The sequence below is a fragment of the Agelaius phoeniceus genome, chromosome 8 (assembly GCF_051311805.1).
Source record: "Agelaius phoeniceus isolate bAgePho1 chromosome 8, bAgePho1.hap1, whole genome shotgun sequence".
Classification (NCBI taxonomy): Eukaryota; Metazoa; Chordata; class Aves; order Passeriformes; family Icteridae; genus Agelaius; species Agelaius phoeniceus.
This window is the reverse complement of record NC_135272.1, coordinates 5,487,207-5,505,427: the sequence shown is the minus strand read 5'-3', so window position 1 is coordinate 5,505,427 and position 18,221 is coordinate 5,487,207.

Here is an 18,221-nt window from a genome sequence, read left to right as displayed (position 1 = left end):
CAAGTGTTCTCCAGCACAGAAGAGATGCCAGAGGAGGTCGATGCCTTCTGGAAGGGATGTCAGCAAGAGCACGGCCTTGCCACCAGCCCCAACAGGTGCTCCATCCCACTCCTCCTGTCCCTGCCACGTGGCCTGCCAAGGAGCCAGTGCTGCCAGCGTGACCTGGCCTTTGCTGTGCACACAGGTTTGCAGTGCGCACCCTGAAGTGCCTGCTCTGCCTTCTCCGCTGCGAGCATGCGGTGGTGGCAATGGAACGCAGGTGTGGCTGGGACACGCTGCTCTCTCTTGACACCCACCACTTTGCTGTGGCTCTGCTGGCCAGGTGAGAGCCCTTTCTCCCCACTGCCTCTGACATTTGTGCTCTGTGCCCAGGTGTCCCCCAAACTGCCCATGATCATGGGCCAGAGGGCCTTGTCACTGAAGGACAGCCAAGCAGACTAGAAAAGGCTGGCAGAGGAGGGTGCCCATGAGCGACCAACTCCCAAATGGCCCACGTCCCCTTGCTGGAAGGGTGGTGGGGAAAGATGAGAACTCTGAGAGTCACTCCTGGGAGAGATTTGCCCCACTGGCTCAGGGTCTTGTTTCCTTTTTCCTCTCTTTAGAGAAATTTGCCAGTCAGCCGTACACTTCTGTTCCGGGATTGCATTCTACCTGCTCGCCCTGCTCGGCCAAGAGATGCCATCCTGGGATTTCCCTGCCCTGGCATTCCTTGTGGAGGTGAGCCTCAAGGCCAGCGCTGCCTCCCAGCTCTCTGCCCTCTCGTAGGCACAGCTGCCAGGACGGTGCCCGTGCCCTGTGCTGCTGCCTGGGCCCAGCCCTGTGCAGTTCCGGGCTCCTGCTGGCTGGGTCCCTGTCAATGCCCGGTGCCTTTCAGGTCCTCGAGTGCCTGGACTTGAGGGAATGCAGTGACAGTGTTCTGGAGATCATGGCACGGAACCTGCAGAGTGAGCACAGGGCCAGGCGTTACTTGGCACTCAGAGGCCTCGTAGTGCTGGGAAAGAATCCCTTGATGGTGAGAAAGGGGCAGTGGCTGAAGCCGTGCAGGCAGCGTGGGGCTGGGCAAGGCAGTCGCTTGGCCTTGCCTGGGCTTGGGGCGCTGGGGCAGCTGCTCCCAGCTCTCCTGCCTCTCGCTTCACTTCAGCTGCCCCAGTGCTTTGGGACAGGCCTTTGGCCTCTGGGCCCTGCGGCAGCAGGCTGGCCCTTCACAAACTTGTGTTCCGCACAGGCTGAAAAAATGGGGAGCCTGACTGAAAGTCTTGTGGAGCTCCTGCAGGAAAATCATAGCGACATGATCAGGATGACCATTCTTCTACTCAGATATTTGCTCCTGGATAATGGTGCCCCAATAGCCACCCCCATTGCCCTGCAGCTGGCTGAGGCGCTCCTGCCACTCTTTGACCACGTAAGGCTCTGTGCCCACAGCCTCGGCCACTGGCTGCTGCCCGGACATCTGGTGCCCTGTGCAGATGCAGGCCTGTGCCCTGGGGAGCCTGAAGCAGCTGATGCTGAGGTCTTTTGCCCTTCCTTTCATACAGGGTGATATCCAGGTGCAGCTGAACTCCATGTGTGTCTTTCAAGAGTTGCTGGACTTATTAACAGAAGATGGAAGAAAGGCCCTGAAGTCCCACGTGCGCCAGAGCCTGGTGCCACTCTACTTCCACTGCCATGATGAGAATCAGATTGTTGCTAAGGTGACGACCTGTGGCCACCTGCTGTCCACCTGGGAGGGGACTGGGCTGCCTCCTGCCCTGGCACCTTGCGGGCTGCAGCCTCCTCCAGGCTGTGGCACTGGGATGCTCCTGTGCCCTGGCCTGTGGGGCCATCTGTGCCTCTCTGCTGCTCTCCAGGCCTCCTGTGTAGTACTGCATTCTTCAGCCAGATTCCTAAAGAGGAGGAATCTTGAAGAAATGCTCCAGGTGGATCAGACATGGAGGTTTGGCGAGTGCCTGGTAAGAGGAGCCGAGAACCCCCAGGCTCAGCCTGGAGAAGGCCCCTGAGGGCGGCGCTCAGTGTGCGGGCCGGGCAGCTGTGCCCCTGCCCGCTGCTGCAGCCAGAGGCCGCGCGGGCTCTTCTCCAGGCTCCCGTGGGCCCAAGCCGGGTGCCCATGGAGCCCCGGCCCGGCGGGGCTGCGGGGCGGCACCGCGGCTCCCCGGGCAGCAGCCGGCCCTCTGCCCCCTGCCCTCGGGAGCCCTTGGCCAGCGGCTGCAGGCCGCGCCTCAGGGCTGTGCGGCCAGGGGAGGCCGGGGCTGGGCGCAGGCAGCGCCCGGCCCAGGGGCGGAGCCCGCGCCAACCTTTCCCTCCTGCCGCTCTCTGCAGCTGGCAGAGGACAGGAGCAGAGCGGCCGAGCACCTGCGCCGGGCCGTGTGCTACCTGCGGAGCCCACAGGAGCCCCTGCGAGAGGCGGCCATCAGGTTCATGGGTGAGCCACGAGCCCGGGCTCCCCCCCCGGCCCGCCCCGCCGCAGCTCGGCCCCAGCCCTGCCTGCTGCCCCGGCAGCACCAGCCGGGCCCGGCGCCATGGAGCACCGCCCGGCCTGGGCATTGCTGCTGCTGCCCTCTGGCAGCCGTGCCCTCGGGCGGCAGCGTGCGGCAAGGGCCGGGCTGAGCCCTGCCGGGCCAGCAGCCCGTGTGGCCGCAGCGCCGGCAGCGCCGCCGGCAGGGAGCTGTGCCGCTGGGGCCCTGACAGGCTCTGTGTTCACAGGCATGGCTGGGCGGCACCTGCGGGGGCAGCAGCAAGAGCTGCAGCTGATCTGCACTGGTGAGTGAGGCCAGCGGGCTGACAGCGGGGGCTGCCGGGGACAGCTGCAAGCCCTGCCCTGGCTGTGGAGGGCTGTGCTCCCGGGGCCAGAGCACCCTGAGATTTCAGGGCCACGTGAGCCATTTGTGGCCAGCAGCTTCGGGCTGATCCCCTTGCTCCCTGCTCCCTCCTGGCCATGGCAGGAGCCGGCTGCGATGGCCCAGACAGGGGGCTCTCCTTGGCTCCCCACAGATCTGGGATCTGACCTTGGCTCTGTTTGCCCAATTATCCCATCCTAAAAAACCAAACAATATTTGAGATAGCAGCAATTTCAATTGAATAGTTCAGAAAATATATCTTGACAATATAATTTGATTAAAAATAAGGGATAATCTGGTTGTAATAATAGCGCATAAGCAAAGGATAACCGCGGGCCATGGAGTGCAGGACCCTTGCCACCTCATGTATGAGCTTTCCAAGTGAAGATTCCCCCCTTTTATGCCATGTGTCAATGTCATCTCTTCCCATTTTCGATTCATCACACTTCTACCTTCTTAACCCTCATCACCACCTTTAATGTGCATGCTCCACCGCTCGTTTTGGTTGTCGCACAAGCCTTTGGGGGTCATTTTTTGATGAAGGCCTCTCCTCTTCCTTGATGTCCTTTAATTCACCTTTGGGTTACACATGCGCACCAAGCCAGTACAATGTAATCCAAAACTAACATATTACTACATTTAAGCATCAAAGCAATAAATCTCTTATAGCTGGCATTTTCCTGGGACCCAACCAGATTTTCCCTTCTTTCTGTAATTTTTAGTAACTGTTATCTCTTGCTTTTTCCTCCTGTCCTTGAACATCTGCAGGGAGGGGGCGGTGGAACCCCTCCTCTCCCTTTTTTCTTGGCATTACAACTTTTACCTGTTTTATTATTACTTCCAAATATTAAATACTGCATCCATATTGATTACTGTTTCAATTTTGTCAGCACAAATCATACCTATTTACCACAGCTCTGTTCCTCTCTCTTGCAGCCCTTGAAAGCCTGACAGAGGACATGAGCAGTGCTGTGTCAGAGCTGGCATTTCAAACACTGCATGTCCTCCGAGCAACAGCCAGTGGGCGATATTCCATCTTCCAGAGGCTGCACGATCACCTGCGCAGGGCATGGATGACTCGGCCTCGTCTGTCCCGGCTCGGCTGGCTGCACTGCTGGAGCTCTGAGGAGAACTGATCTGGGAGGCTCTCTTTGCTGGGGCAACCTGAGCCAGCGGGGATTTTTAGTTTTCTTTAAGATTTTTCTTTTGTTCCATTCCAATTTTTACCCTATGTAAATATAGACTGTGTTATAATACAAAGAATCTCAGGAGACTTTTTTTGCTGCCCAGGGTCTGTAGGGCATAGGGGAGGAGGGGGAAAAGGGTGCTTGTGCTCAGCCAGCTGCCCAGGCATGCGGTGGGCAAGGGGAAATGGCCAGAAGCCCCTTGGCCTTTGGTGGTTCTGCTGAAGCCTTTGTGCTGCCCACAGAGCGGCTGGGCAGGGGCCGGAGCTGCGGGGATCCCTGCCAGAGCGGTGCCTGGAGATGGCCACAAGCCCTGTGCCAGGCAGGAAGCGCCATCCGTCTCCTCCTGCCCGTGTGCTGCTGCCTGCCTTGCCGAGGGCTCCCAGGTGCCTCTGGATGAGGCTGCTCTGGAGCTGCTGTGGGGCTGTGGCACTGCTGCCGGGCAGCTTGGCCGGGCTGGGGCAGGGCCTGAGGGGCTGGGGTGCTGGCAAGCCCTGAGCAATGGGCTGTCAGAGGCCACAAGCAGCCCCCTGGCAGCCGCCGCCTTGCTCCTGACAGCCGGCTGCTCTGGCGCTTCCTCAGTGGGCAGTGTGAGGGACCCCCTGGAATCAGGCGTGGAACCCTGGCCCCGGCCTTTCAGGGCTGTGAGGCCAGGAGTTGTGGGGCTGGGCGTGTGCCCTCCCTATGCTCCAGACTGGAGCCCCCGGCCCCTCAGCCTTAGGCATTGAGCTCCACTGTCTGCTCTCTGAGTCTTGTTCCTCTTGCTGTGGTGGAGGCCGAGTTCTGTGGCTTTAGGCCCCATTGAGCCAGAAGAGCAGCAGCTTTGAGCCCAGAGGGGCCACAGAAAGGCCCTCTGGACAAAGGGCATTGCTGGCATTCCCAGGGCAGGGACACATGAGAGTGGCAGGCACCTTTGGGTGCCACGCTGGCTTTGCACTGGGTCACCTCCCTGTGTGCAGGGCTGGCTCTTTGCTTTGCTGTCCTTGGCCTTTTGCTGTCGTGCTCCTTTGGCTGCCTGCAGCAAGGGGCAGCCCTGTAAGGAGGGTGAAAGGCCCTGTCTCCAACATCTCAAGGGGGAAATGGAGCTCTCCCGGCCCTCAGCCCATGCTGTACGCAGAGCAGAGCCTTTTCCCCAGCCCTGGCTTTCTGCTTGCTGCTGGCCCCTGGCCACCATGACCCACTGCACTCGCTCTGAGTCGCCCACAGGATGGCTGGTGCCTCTTGATTTGCTGACGGGACGTGAGGGTCACTGAAAGAAAAGTGGGTGTCCCAATGCTGAGGGCACATGGGGTCACTGAGCAGACTTGAGGCTTCCCCAGCAGGTTGCAGGTGCCTTTCTGTCACTGAAGGGAAGGCAGATGCCCCGTGGGTCGCTGAGGTGTCATGACAGTCTCTGAATGGGATGCAAATGCCCTGCATGCCACTGAGGCCAGCGAGAGTCCCTGAAGGGAGGCGGGTGTCTGTCGTGTCCCTCAGGGTGAGGCGGTGTCACTGAGGGAAAGTGAGGGGGACACGGGCACGCCGCGTGTGGCTGAGCGCACATGCCGCTGGCTGAAGGGACGCCAGGGCCGCTGAGGGGCCGTGGGCTCGCCCTGAGGGACACGGCAGGGCCGGGCCGGTCCCCGCTGCGCCGCCGCCGCCCGCTCCCCGCCGCAGGGAGCGTTTCCCGCCCAGGCGCGGGCGGCCCCGCCCCGCCGCTCCCCTCAGCCGCGGGCGGCAACTCGAACCCGCTGGGGCCGCCCCGCGGGGCCGGGCGCCGGGCGGCCTTGCAGAAGCCCTGGGGGAGCTGCCCTGGGGCTGCCCTGCGCTCATACACACCGAGGAGCATGGGCCAGGCTTGCCTCAGCACCAGGGAGTGTTTCACTTGGCCAGGGGTAAAGCTGCAGTAGCTTCCAGGGAGAGAACTTCATAGCACAGGAATGCTGGAATTACCTGGTGCCTCCTGTACGGCATGAAATGAACATTTGGACTTTCCAGTTGAGGTAATCACTGGACTGTGAGAATAATGAAATCAGAGGTGAACTGTCGAGTACATGTAGTAAATATTTGAGCAGGAAAATTTGAGGTGGTCTCTAGGAAAAAATAACTTTTGAGGAAAAGTCTGAGTAATTTCTAGAGGGCACATGGAGATCATTTTGTGACAAAACCTGAGGTAAATGTTAGGGCAAAGACAGAACATTTGGGGGGTAAAATCTCAGGTTCTCTGGCTTCCCACTGCCTCATCCCATGCCCCAGCAGGGGAGCTTTGCCCTCCCTGTGCCCAGCCAGCCCAGCCTGGGCACCCCACCCTCCTGCTGAGGCCCGGCCTGGAGGGCTCTGCCGCAGGCCTGGGAGACGCTCTGGGGAAGCGCCAGAGCAGCCGGGTGCCAGGGACAAGGCGGCTGCCTGGGGGCTGCTTGTGCCCTCTGACATCCAATTCCTCAGGGCTTCCCAGCGCCCCGGCTCCTCAGGGGCCTCCTGGTGTTCTGCCAATTGACTGAGGTGATTTAAGGGACACATCACTGGAAATAATGGTCTTCTTTTACTGGGAATATGAAGGAACCACAATGTAAGATGATAATAAAAATAAAAAATGTGCGCTTGATTTTAGTAACAAGCAAAAACAAGCAAGGTAGTGCATCTAAATCAGTACGGTAAGAGAGAAAGGAGAGCGATTTAGAAAGATGCATCCCCAATTGCCTAAATTGTTTCTCGTCTTGCAGATCTGCACTTGCTGGGGAGCCACATTTTACACCAAGGACCTGGGGAACCATTCCTAGCAATTGGGAAAATCCTAGGTGCTCCATCCACCCATAGATGAGGTCTCCAAATTTGCCCCAAAAGCTCTGTCTTCCTCCCCTCTGCTGCTTTGTTTGTAATGATTTAATAAGGAGCACTATTCTTCCCTGCAGCAAACACAGGCACGTGGCATTTTATTACCTTGATTAGGGCCCCTGTTTGGAATTTCTTTGCTGGGTTTCCTTCTTTGCAGGCTTGGTCCAAAACTTGGAGAAGTCAGTGTGAGAACTGGACTTTGTGCTGTCAACATTCTGAGTGTTGAGGCAGCACCAAATCCATGCAATTAGAATGGATGTTGGGGTCTTTAGAAGCAGGTCTTGTGAGTGCCATGGGCAATGCAGGTGGCTTCCCAGGGGAGCATCCCTGTCCAGTGCCAGGGATCTGCTGCCCTGGTCCCACAGAGGGATTTGGGTTGTACCTGACGGCCCAGCAGAGCTTGGGGAAATGCCTCAATGTTTTTTGGATTTGAATGGCATTTGGGTCAAATCCAGTTTCTCCTCTGAGGGATGGAGTCTTGAGCTCCCACAGGTTTTGCTTGAACATTTCTTTCATCTGCCCCCCACCCCAAACCCCCCAGCAGATCCCCTGCTCCTGCCACTCTGTGTCTCCCACAGCTGGGATCCTCAGAACTTTTCCCTTGCACTAAAAGAACTGGGAATTGGCTGGGTTTTGTTGCCTCTTGGCAACAAAATTGTCTCCTATTGTGCAGCTCAGGGGGAAAGAAACCTCTTCCTCCCTTCAGTCTGCTGCAACCAAGTGTTTTGTTCCTCTTTGTGAAGAGCTAGGAAGAAACACTTCTTTTTAAGATGAGGGAGCCCAATTCAATTCCCTTAGCATTTTGAGCAAAATAACCAAGTGATTTATGTTGAAAGTCACTCCAAAATTTGGAAGAGATCTTTTTAGAAAATATTTCTCTTGGCGACTGATTAGGAGTGGGTATGGGAAGAAACTCTTTGCATGGAACCACTCAAAGCAGTAATTTCTTCCCAAAAAGTAGATGTAATTACATTTTTGGGTGAAAAAAAGTAAGTACTAGTGGACCAAAGGAGCTTCAAGCTGATCTCTATTTGCTGCCAATGACTGAATTAAATGCACACGGTTCCTGTCAGCTCTGCCAGACAAAATGTTGCATTTGGGTTCTTGGGGGTTTTGTCAGAAATCTTTGTAGCATGAATAGTTCATGGACTTCTCTCTGCTGGCTTCAGCCATTCCTGCTGTCCATCATACCTTGCTATTATAAGGCAGCTCTTTTCATTATGTTGTCTTTTAATCCAGATATCTGAGCCTTTTTCTGCTTCTAGTGCCAGTTTTCAGTAGGACAAACATTTTCTTATCTGCGAGTGTATTCAGTGGTGGCCACACAAGTGAAGGCAAGGAGCTGGCAGGTGATAATTGATGAAACTTTCTATCATGGGAAAAAACTCAGCATCCAATTTCCATCTCCTTAGAAATCTCTATTTCTTTTCTTGTCTCTTGTGCTCTTTGTGGCTGGTCTGAGGTTAGTGCTTGGAAATGCAATGATACGGATTCCAATTCTTTTGAGAGAGAATAATCTTGTACACAAAGCCAAATAAATTTAACTTTTCAATATTAGAGCAGTGTGACATCCAGGTTGGGGACCTGGCAGTGGTTGGTGCCTGGCCAGCCTCAGAACACAGAGTTTGTCCGATTTAGGTGAAATTTCATTCATTGGAGACAAAGTAAAATTGCCTCTTATTTGCTCAGCACTAAAAATCCATCTGAAGCTCATTGCCAAGACTTGCTGCTGAATGATGGGATTAAGCCCTGCAATGGCACCATGAAATGAGAGACTGGGAGAGGAATAATAAAAAATGCCATTTCCAACCATGCGCAGGCCCTGATGTCCTGCTGTTGGCTTGGTGCTCTCAAAGGGGCTGATTTTGATGGTTTTAGAGGCACTAAGCTGGGCAGTGAAATGCACCTCAGGCAGCAATTGCATCTCTGGTGTCTGCAAGTGCCTTCATCTCCCTTCCTGCTCCTCAGAACTGAAATTCTGCAAGGACTGAGTGAATCTGGGGCTTTGGGAAGGCCCAGTAGTGACAGATTTTGGTGAGATTTGAGTCAGGAGATGGAAGCAGCAGCAGAAGGTGCTGTAATCTTCATTCTTGTGCTCCTCTTCATGCTGATGCAGTGTGAAGGAGGCAGGGATTCCATCAAGCACCTTCTGTAGCTCCTGAGGGAAAAAAACAAGTGGCAAGTTCTTTATTTGGTTAGAGTTTCAGGCTGTGCTGCACCTCAGGGCCAGGCTCTGCCTCTCTCTGCTCCAGCTGCTGCTTCCAAGCTGTCCTCTGTGGTTTTGATTTGCAAACCACCTCTCTGACCAGCTTCCACTTTGCTTTAAAACATTCAGCACCACGTTTGTGGCTGAACAGGTCCCAGAGCTGGGGAGAAGGATTTGAGATGCAATTTGCATCACAGAGTTGTTACAGCGGGGAAAATGTCGCATCCCTCCTGTGCCTGGAGCTGCTAATCTTGTTCTGAACATTGAAAACCTCTTCAGCTTCTCTCATTATACCTAAATTTGATTACTGCTTTGATTTCACACCTCTTCCATGCGGGCTTTTCCTCTCTCCTTGGATGGAATTGTCAGGCCTGAAAAGAGAAATTTTGTCAAGCCTTGGGACAGTTCCCATTTCCTATCCCTGCTCCTAATGCTGCTTTTAATGATCTTGGGAAGCTGAGCAAGAGGGGAAAATGGGAGAAGTTTAGTGAGAGGAAAAGTAAAGCCCAGAGACCAAAGTGTAAATGCAGATTCTGGGTTAGCAGAGTCTGCAGTGTTGTGGGGATCTGGGCCATGCAAACTGATGTTTTTCTCTGTGAATGGCTGATTCCTTCTGTATCTTCTGAAATTCCTGTGCATTAGGGCTGGTGCTGGAACTGCAGCCACACAAACTCCCCATGGAGCTGTGTGGGACACAGTGGGAATCATTGATTTGCTGCTTTGGATGAAAAGTTGTGACATGAACCTCAGTGTCAGGGAGGTGGCACGTTAATGCTGCTGCTGTCAGACAGTGCCCACACACCGTGTCTGGAGACAGCTCAGGAGAAGATGAAGAAAAACCAGGATTAAATCCCATGTGTCACTGAACTCTCTCAGAGATAAACTGCTTGGAGTGAAGTCTGTGAAGTGACTGGGGAGAGCTGGATGAAAGGGACAGCTCTGAGAAGTGTGTGGTACGTCAGTGATGTCCTAATACTGATCTTTGCACAGAGATGAAAAAGTATCAGTTTGCATGGCCTGAATGTCTGGGTCTGGAAATTGTGTGTTGCAGAAGCTGTGCTGAGCTCATCTGGCTCTGAAATATCATCTCTACACCTTAGCCAGGAACAGCATCAGAGTTCTGAGCAGATTAATAAAAATCAATCATAACCCAGAAGCAAACCTTGGCAGTACACATCTGTGGCTGGTGAGGACACCAAAAGCTCATTACTGTTCTTGGAGAATGAATTCAGCAATAAAAATCCTCTCTCTTGGCATTAGAATGCTTTAGTTTCAGCTCTTGCCCCAGACTATCAATGTCAAGTGTTTCTCTGGGTCCTTGGGGGTAGGTTCTCCCCCATAGCTCTCTGCAGATTGGTGCTAATTAAAGATGTTCTGTCAGGTTCAGATGTTTTGGTGCCTGACCAGGGAGTGCAGAACAGGGATTCCAAGTGCTGACATTTGCTGTGCTAGAAAGTCCAAGGGACAAATATTTGCCAATTAACACCTTTACCTGGGAAGATCAATTCCTGTTGTGCTTGTACCAGAGTCTGGGGACAGAGGGGGTTTCCAAGGGCAATCTTGGTCCATGTAGGGCTGAGGCTCTGCAGGCTGCTCCAGCCCCTCTGGGTGCTCAGGAGCAGGGGTTGCAGTGCACCCTCATCAGCCCTGGGGCTGCCCAGGGAAGAGCCATGGCTGAGGCTCTGCAGGAGCAGGCAGGCTCAGCCCTGCTCCAACATGGGATCCCATGGGGCAGGACACGCTGGGATTTGCCCCTGCAGCTACCAAGTGTGTCCAGAGAAGCTGCAGGCAGAGGGTGACCTCAGTCAGTGGGACCCCTCTGTGCACAGGGACCCTCACTCCTGGGGTGGCTGTGCCAGCTCCTCCAGGGACCTCCAGCCCTGGAAACTTGGAGCAAGTGGAAACCACAACTTTGCAAATGCTGCCTGTGCCCAAAGTAAATGCAAAGAGAACTGGGATGTGAAAAAGAAAATTGGTTTATTTCTGGAAGAACAGCAACAATACCGAACACTTTTACAAGGTAAGAATATTTCTAACAACAGCAATCCATGGAACGTATATACATAAGAACCTATCTAGTAAAAATATATGAAACGTATTTACAGAAGACAAAAAAAAGTCCTAAATCCTATTCCTGAAGACGACAAACTGTAAAACATATGTACAAAAGGGTGGCATCCCTGTCTGGAATGTCCATCAGTCCTGGACGAAAAGCAAGTGTGCCATGGTCACTGCAGTCAGGCACAGAGGACTCTTCCATGTGCCCCCAGGCTGGCACATGCTGGCACAGCAGGACTTTGCTGCCAGAGCTGAGCCTGGCTGGGTCTGGGATGGAGCTCGTGTGGCCCAGAGCGAGCGCAGGACAGGCTGTGGATGGCACCAGACTCCAGCGCACGGGGTGCCACGTCCCTGAGCAGGGACCAGCCCAGCTCCAGCCTGGCAGCAGGGGACCCACTCTGCCTGTGGGGACCACATGCCTGTCCTGCTGCTGGCATTGGTCTTCATGCCAAGATCATAGGCTCTTCCTCATCTTTTTCATCAATGTCCATGTCTTCAATGTACTCTTCCATTTCCACTTCCATCTCCTCTTCCTCATCCACATCCACTTCCATTTCTTCTTCCACATCCATATCCACCTCCATCTCTTCCTCTCCAGTCTCTTCCTCCATTTCCACGTCCTCCTTTGTTTGAGTCTGGATATCCACCTCCATCTCTTCCTCTCTGTCTGTGACAGCCTGCAGAGGTGGCAAAACCTCAGAGTGGGGTCCCTGTCCTACACCATCCCACAGAGCTGCACCCCACCTGGGCAGCTGGCGGTGTCCCCCTCCATGGAATGGCACCATACCTTCCTCAGGATAAACATAAGCATCCTGCAGTGGTGGATGACAAAATCCAGGCACTAGGGAGCTCTCAGGACTGATGGAGGGAGCAGGTGACAAGAAGGGTGGCAGGGGTGGACAGGAGCAGAGTGCAGCGTGGGCTGACACTAGGGCCAGTGGCTGAGTTGTGCTCTTTGCTCGTTGCTGGCAGTTCCACCTGGAACGGGGGATGTGACATCACAGTTCCCAGGAGTCCAGGGCCAACTGAAGTGGGCAGTGGGGATCCCTGGATGGTTGGGCTTGGAAGGGACCCTGAAGATCATCTTGTTCCAAGCTGAGCAATCTTCCCCCAGGCCTTGGGAAAGCCCTGTTCCCAAGGATGGGGCACCCACAGCCTCTGTGCCCAGCCTGGGCCGGTGCCTCACCACCCTCAGTGTAAAACAGCAGCTCCCTTAGATCCAGCTTCAATCAGCCTCCTGCACTTGAAAGCCATCCCCCTTGTCCTGTCAGCAGAGGCCCTGTTGAACACTCTGTCCCCTTCTTTCCTGTGGGACCCTTCCAGTCCTGCACAGCCACAGTGAGGCCTCCCAGTGTCTCCTCTTTCCAGGCTGAGCATCCCCAGCCCCAGCTGGACAGCAGTCAGTCAGATCAGGGCATGTCAAGGCTGAAGGGTAGCAAATAGTATCAGGAACTATGGAGAGATGGAAGCTTTAGACCCAGGTTTGCCTCTAAATTGTACAAAATTAATAACAGTGGAGGGGGAAATGGTGGGACACTTGTTCTGTTCTAAATGGTGAATTTTATTTTATTTTTTCTTCTTTTCTGTCATGCTGACCCAGGTTTTTCTGTTGGAAAGGAAGCTTGGCACAATGTCCACTGTCTTCTCCATTTCTGAAACACCAAGCAGAGTCTGGACAGGCTGATGATGCAGAGTAAAACCTGCAAATCTACTGGTGATCCTGAGCCTGGGGGTGCAGCTAAACCCAGACAAAAGTAATTTCTGGAAAGTTGAGCCTGGTTTACATTTTCTTGAGTTTGGCTATGCCAACTTAACCAGTCATTTATAAAAAAGCAAATAAAAAGCTCAAACCAAAACAGACAAAAACCCAAAGAAACAAACCCACGCAAACCAATCAAACAGATAAAAAACCCCAAATAAAACCAAAGGCAATGAGGAGTTAGTATTAGTTGTGAGGATATCACAGCAGGCAAATGGCTGCTTCCCACAGGATCACCATAAAAAGCCACATCTAACAGCTGCTCCAAAATATACCCAACAGGAGAAAAATAAAAAGTGATACATGGCAACTTTGAGGGCAGCTCCACATGAAGGTGAAGGATGAGCCCTGGTACAGATCCAGCATTCCCCACCCTCCAGGCTGCTGTTTGCTCCTGATGAAAGACCCTTGCAGGACTGTGGCCCCTCTCAGTGCAGTGTAAATCATTGCCACAGCTCTCAGCTGAGCCACTGGCATTGCCAGAGCGAGATCCAGGCACCATCCTGAGCATCTGTGGAAGCTCCTGAGCATCTTCATGCCTGCAACCACAAAACACCTCAGGCTCTCTCTGGACTGGCTTTTCAGGGGAGGTTTCCATATCCCCGGGAGATCTGTTCATCCCTCAACATGTCTGACTTTGTGTACAATGATGCATTTGGGTTCCTCCCTTGCTCCTGTGTGCCAGTGAGAAACCATCCATGTGAATGGAGGATGTTGTGAACAGGAACATTTATTCCTGGATTGCCATTTTGCTTCACTGTCACTCAGCTGAACATTGTCCTTAGCTAAGAAGGACTTAGAAGAAATGTGTAGGGATTTTGGCTCTGAGAGGAGCAGAAAGCACATTTTCTACACAACATTCCCAGCAGATGCAATTTCCCTGGCAGAACAGTGATTGCCATTCATCTTCCTGGGAAGAATGTGGAGAGCCATTCAGAGATCACAGGTTCAGCTGGCCTTTGGCTTTGTGTACCTCATTTCACATGGCCAGTTTCAAGGGCCATTAAAAGAGGCACATGTTTGCCTTGCTACCCACAAGTGCTGTAGTTATTTCCAGGAGAAAACCAGAAATGGATTGTCCTGTGGTGTGGTAGAAATCCCACCACAATTGTGACTCTGAGAGCAAAGACAGCCTGTGCTTTTTGGGGCTGTAACAGCTGAGAGTGTGGCAGAGCAGTTTTTACATTATTCTTAGAGTCCTGAAAACATTGTTCCCAAAACAATCTTTCTCTCCTGTCTTCTGCCATAACTGTGGAACAGTTTGCCAGCTTCTAGTTTTCTTGTTGAAAACTACAAAAGACTGCAAAAATACAAAAGACTGCAGGGTTCTGTTCATTCTATGTGAAATTGACCAATTGCAACCAAGTGTGGAAGTCTTTTTCAAATTGCTTTGTGGTTTCATTTTTAGCCATGATTTAGCTTATTCTTGTGACAATTTCCCCAGCTCTCCTTTTTTAAAGTTTTCCTGAGATTACAGACCATAGCCACACACAGCTGAGCTTGTGTACATTGAAATGCAAAGAAATGTCACCCTGTAGTTTTCCCATAAAGCCACCAACTGCTTGAAAATCCTGCTGTGTATTGTTGGCCAGGGTGCTTAATAGGTTAGCTGCCAGGTTTTGGGTATGGGCAAGTGATAGCAGGGTTGATCTGAGAGGAGTTTGTATCTGTCCAATATAAGAGCTCACAGTGCTTACTTTCTTGAGTAAGACTTCTTGATCAATAGAATTTAATACTCCCAGTTCAGACCCAAGCCATTCCCTTAAGTCTTTTTTACACCTATCATTTGGTGTCTGGGAATGCATGCACAGCTCCCATTCTTTTAGGCTTTGCTGTATGAGTGGGCAGTATTGCTGTTTAATTTGGGAGACATTAGCTTGTATCTTTACCTCCAGCTTTTTCAGAGAGTACTGTGGATTTAGAGGCAACAATTGTTCATTTGTTTGTCTTACCCCAGAGTGAAAGACTATATTATTTCACTTATGGGTCCCGTTCTACGGAGTTGTTTGCTGAATGTAAAGTTGTTTGTTTTGATTTTAATTTTAAATGTCTGTTGTGTGACCCATTCCGTTTCGCTCCTTGTCGAGTACCCAAGGCATGGTAACTGGTTTCTTCAGATACATTGCCTGCCTGTAGGCAAGCATTTCAGAAACCTTCAGAAACCTTGCACTGGCCCCTGGTAGTATTACAAAGGATGCTTTAGGAAGTTCCCACTACAAATGGTTGAGTATTCTGAGTACCTCAGCCCATAAGAGGATGCAGCTGTGCTATTGGATTCCATGCATATCTGGGTTGCCATCACGTGGTCATGAAATTGGACATGATATACCCTAACAGGATGATTGTGCTCCTGGCTACCCCTCCAGCTTGATTGGTTACTATTTCTGATGGCCTGGAATATCCCAAGAGTGAAATTCAATTCTCAAAAGCAGATCCTGTATGAGACCTGTTCCATGTACTAAGCGTACAAGCAGGACAGTTTCTAACTCTAGTCGCACAAGAGCTGCCTGTTGGAAACAATATTTGTTGGGTCGGATTCCTGGCGGGCTCAATTCCTGGATCTCTGTGTGATGATGGTCCTCCCACCCCACCTGTGTGCCGCAGAAGAAGGGAACTATCTTGTGCTAGGTTATAGTCTCCCATTTTAATTTCCATAGTGCAAAAATCCTGATAGGATTCACATGAAAATGAATTCACACACTGCTTGTTAGAAAGGTCGCAGATGCGCATGATCACTCGAGCAATCTTCTCTGAACGAGGTTTGTGAGTTTCAAATTTACAAGCCACAGAGATCCTGCTTTCAGGTGGGACAAGAAAGGCAGGCATGGAGTCAGGTTTTCCTCAATCTTTAACTGCTCAGTCATTAGTCCTTAAAATGGTGTAAAGTGCTTTTACCTTTTTAATCTCTTTTAGCCAGTTAGGTCCTGAATATTTTTGAGTGTTCCATCTACCAGGATCTTGCAGGCCAAGGAGATCATTATGGTAGTGACAGTCATCTGCTGTGGCTTGGATTCTGATTAGAAGTATTGGGAAGACAATGATGGTGTGAAATGCATCTTGGTTTCTCCTGTTCTTTCTGAGGTCCACTTTTGGACTCCACTTGCCTTTTGCAGAAGTATTTTAACTCTGGAATTATGTATCCAAGAGATGAACACTTTAAGCTTTAAAGGCTGTGTAAGTGATTAAAAGTACTAAATAGACACCTTTTTAATTTTGGGATAAGAGGCTTTCTACCTGGTCTACCGGGTCGCCAGGCTGGATTTGTGGAGAGGAGCATCCTCTTGCTCATGTGCTCAAAATGTGTTGGTTTATTTTCTGCAGCTGTTGTGTTAGTTGGACAACATGGTTCTGGAGATACCCCTCTCCAACTTGTACAGTATCTTCCCCTTGCTAGTTTTGCTTATATGGTCTTCTGTACAGTATTTCAAAGGGATTCAGATTTTCTTTTGTTCTTGGTCTTATCAAATCCGTTATAAAGCCAAAGGTAGGGCCTGGGGCCAAGGTATGTTGGCCTCTGGTACAGTTTTGACTATCTGTTGTTTTACCGGATAATTCATCTTTTCCACCTGGCCACTGGCCTGGGGCCAATCCAGTGTGTGTAGGTGCCAGTTGATTTGGAGATTATTGCAAAGTTGCTGTGCAATACTTGCTAGGAAACGTGGTCCTCAGTCAGAGGAGATGTCTAAAGGCACTCTGAACCAGGGCATTATATTGTTTACCAAAATGTTGAAAACTTTGGCTTTATTTGTTTGGGTTGGGAATGCCTCAGGTCATGCTGAGAAGGTATCAGTTAAAGGCAGAAGGTATTTCTACCCCCCTTTTCTTGGTAATTCAGAAAAGTCAACTTGCCAGTGCTGTCCAGGATATTGTCCCTTGTCTACTGTGCCAAGCTCAACTCTAGTCCTGGTTTGTGGATTGGCTCTAAGATGTTATTTCACACCCTTGGGTTACCTGCTTTACACTAGAGTACAGGTTGCATCTTACTGTTGTCCTTATCAAATAATTATGTAAGGCGTCCCCTTCCCAGTGTACACAATTATGTTCATCTTTAATTAATTTTCATGATGCTCTTTCTGGAATAACTGTCTATCCCTGAGGAGTTGAAAAAACATAATGTGTTCATTCTGCTTGCAAATTCTTTGCTAATTCTAGATCTTTCTGATTATACGACATACATCACTGTCATATTGTTCCTTACCTTTTGGCATTAGTGCCTGAATCTCAGCATGGCTTTGTTCTGCTGATCTTTTTGCAACCTGTTACCTCTTTTGGGGTCGGTTTCCCCTTTCTGATGTCCTTTTCAGTGCAGAATTGCAACCTCTTGAGGCAGTAGTACTGCCTGCAGCAATTTTAAGATTTCTTCTGAATGCTTCAACTGCTTTCCTTGAGCTGTCAAAAGTCCTTTATCTTTCTAAACTGCTTTATGGGCGTCTATTACTCTAAAGGCATTCTTGGAATCTGTTCATCTATTGATCCTTTTTCCTCAGGCTGGTCAGAGGGTACGGGTTAAAGTGATTATCTCTGTCTTCTGAGCTGACTTGTGCAGGGCTTCTATCCCCTATTGCTCCATGCTAATTGTATATCCTGATTTTCACTGATCTGCTCTTACAAAGCCACTCCCATCTGTGTACTGAGATTCTGCTCTTGGAATTGGGGTTTCTTTAAGATCTGGGCAGCTGGAATAAAGTGGACTGAATGGTTTTGATCCAGTCATGCTACAAAGGCTCCTTGTCTGTCTAGTGAATAGCTGGGAATGCTGCTGGATGAACTAGAGAAGAGATTTGTTTTGTAATGCTGCATTGTTCCACCAACATTGCCTGATATTTAAGGAATCTGGAGGGTGAAAGCCAATGCCCACCCTTTTAGTCAAGAATTGCTGCTACTGGATGCGAGATAAACACAATTATTTGTTGACCTAGAGTGAATTTCCAGGCTCCTTGGATGTCTGAAACAAGAGCAGCAACTGCTTACAGTCAGGCTGTCCCCTACTGACTGCATCCAGTTGTTTGGAAAATGATGCTCTCTTCTATGGGCCAATTGTTTGAGCTAGTGCACCTAATGCCATCCCTTGCCTCTCCTAAGAGAAAAGCTGGAAGGCTTCCCAGACATCTGTCCAGCCCAGAGCAGGTGCTCTTTTCAAGTCCTCCTTCAGCTTTTGAAAGGCTTTCTTACTTTGGGGTGTCCATTTCAGGTCTCTGGGATTGTCTTCTAAGAGCTGCTACAGTGGCTTAACCAGCAGTCCACAGCCACTACCACAGTTAATACAGCATCCAGTCACTCCTAGAAAGGTTCTCAGTTCTTTGGCATTAGTAGGGAGTGGGGTTCCATGGGTGGTCCCTTTGCTGTCCTGTCTTAGTCCCTGCTGC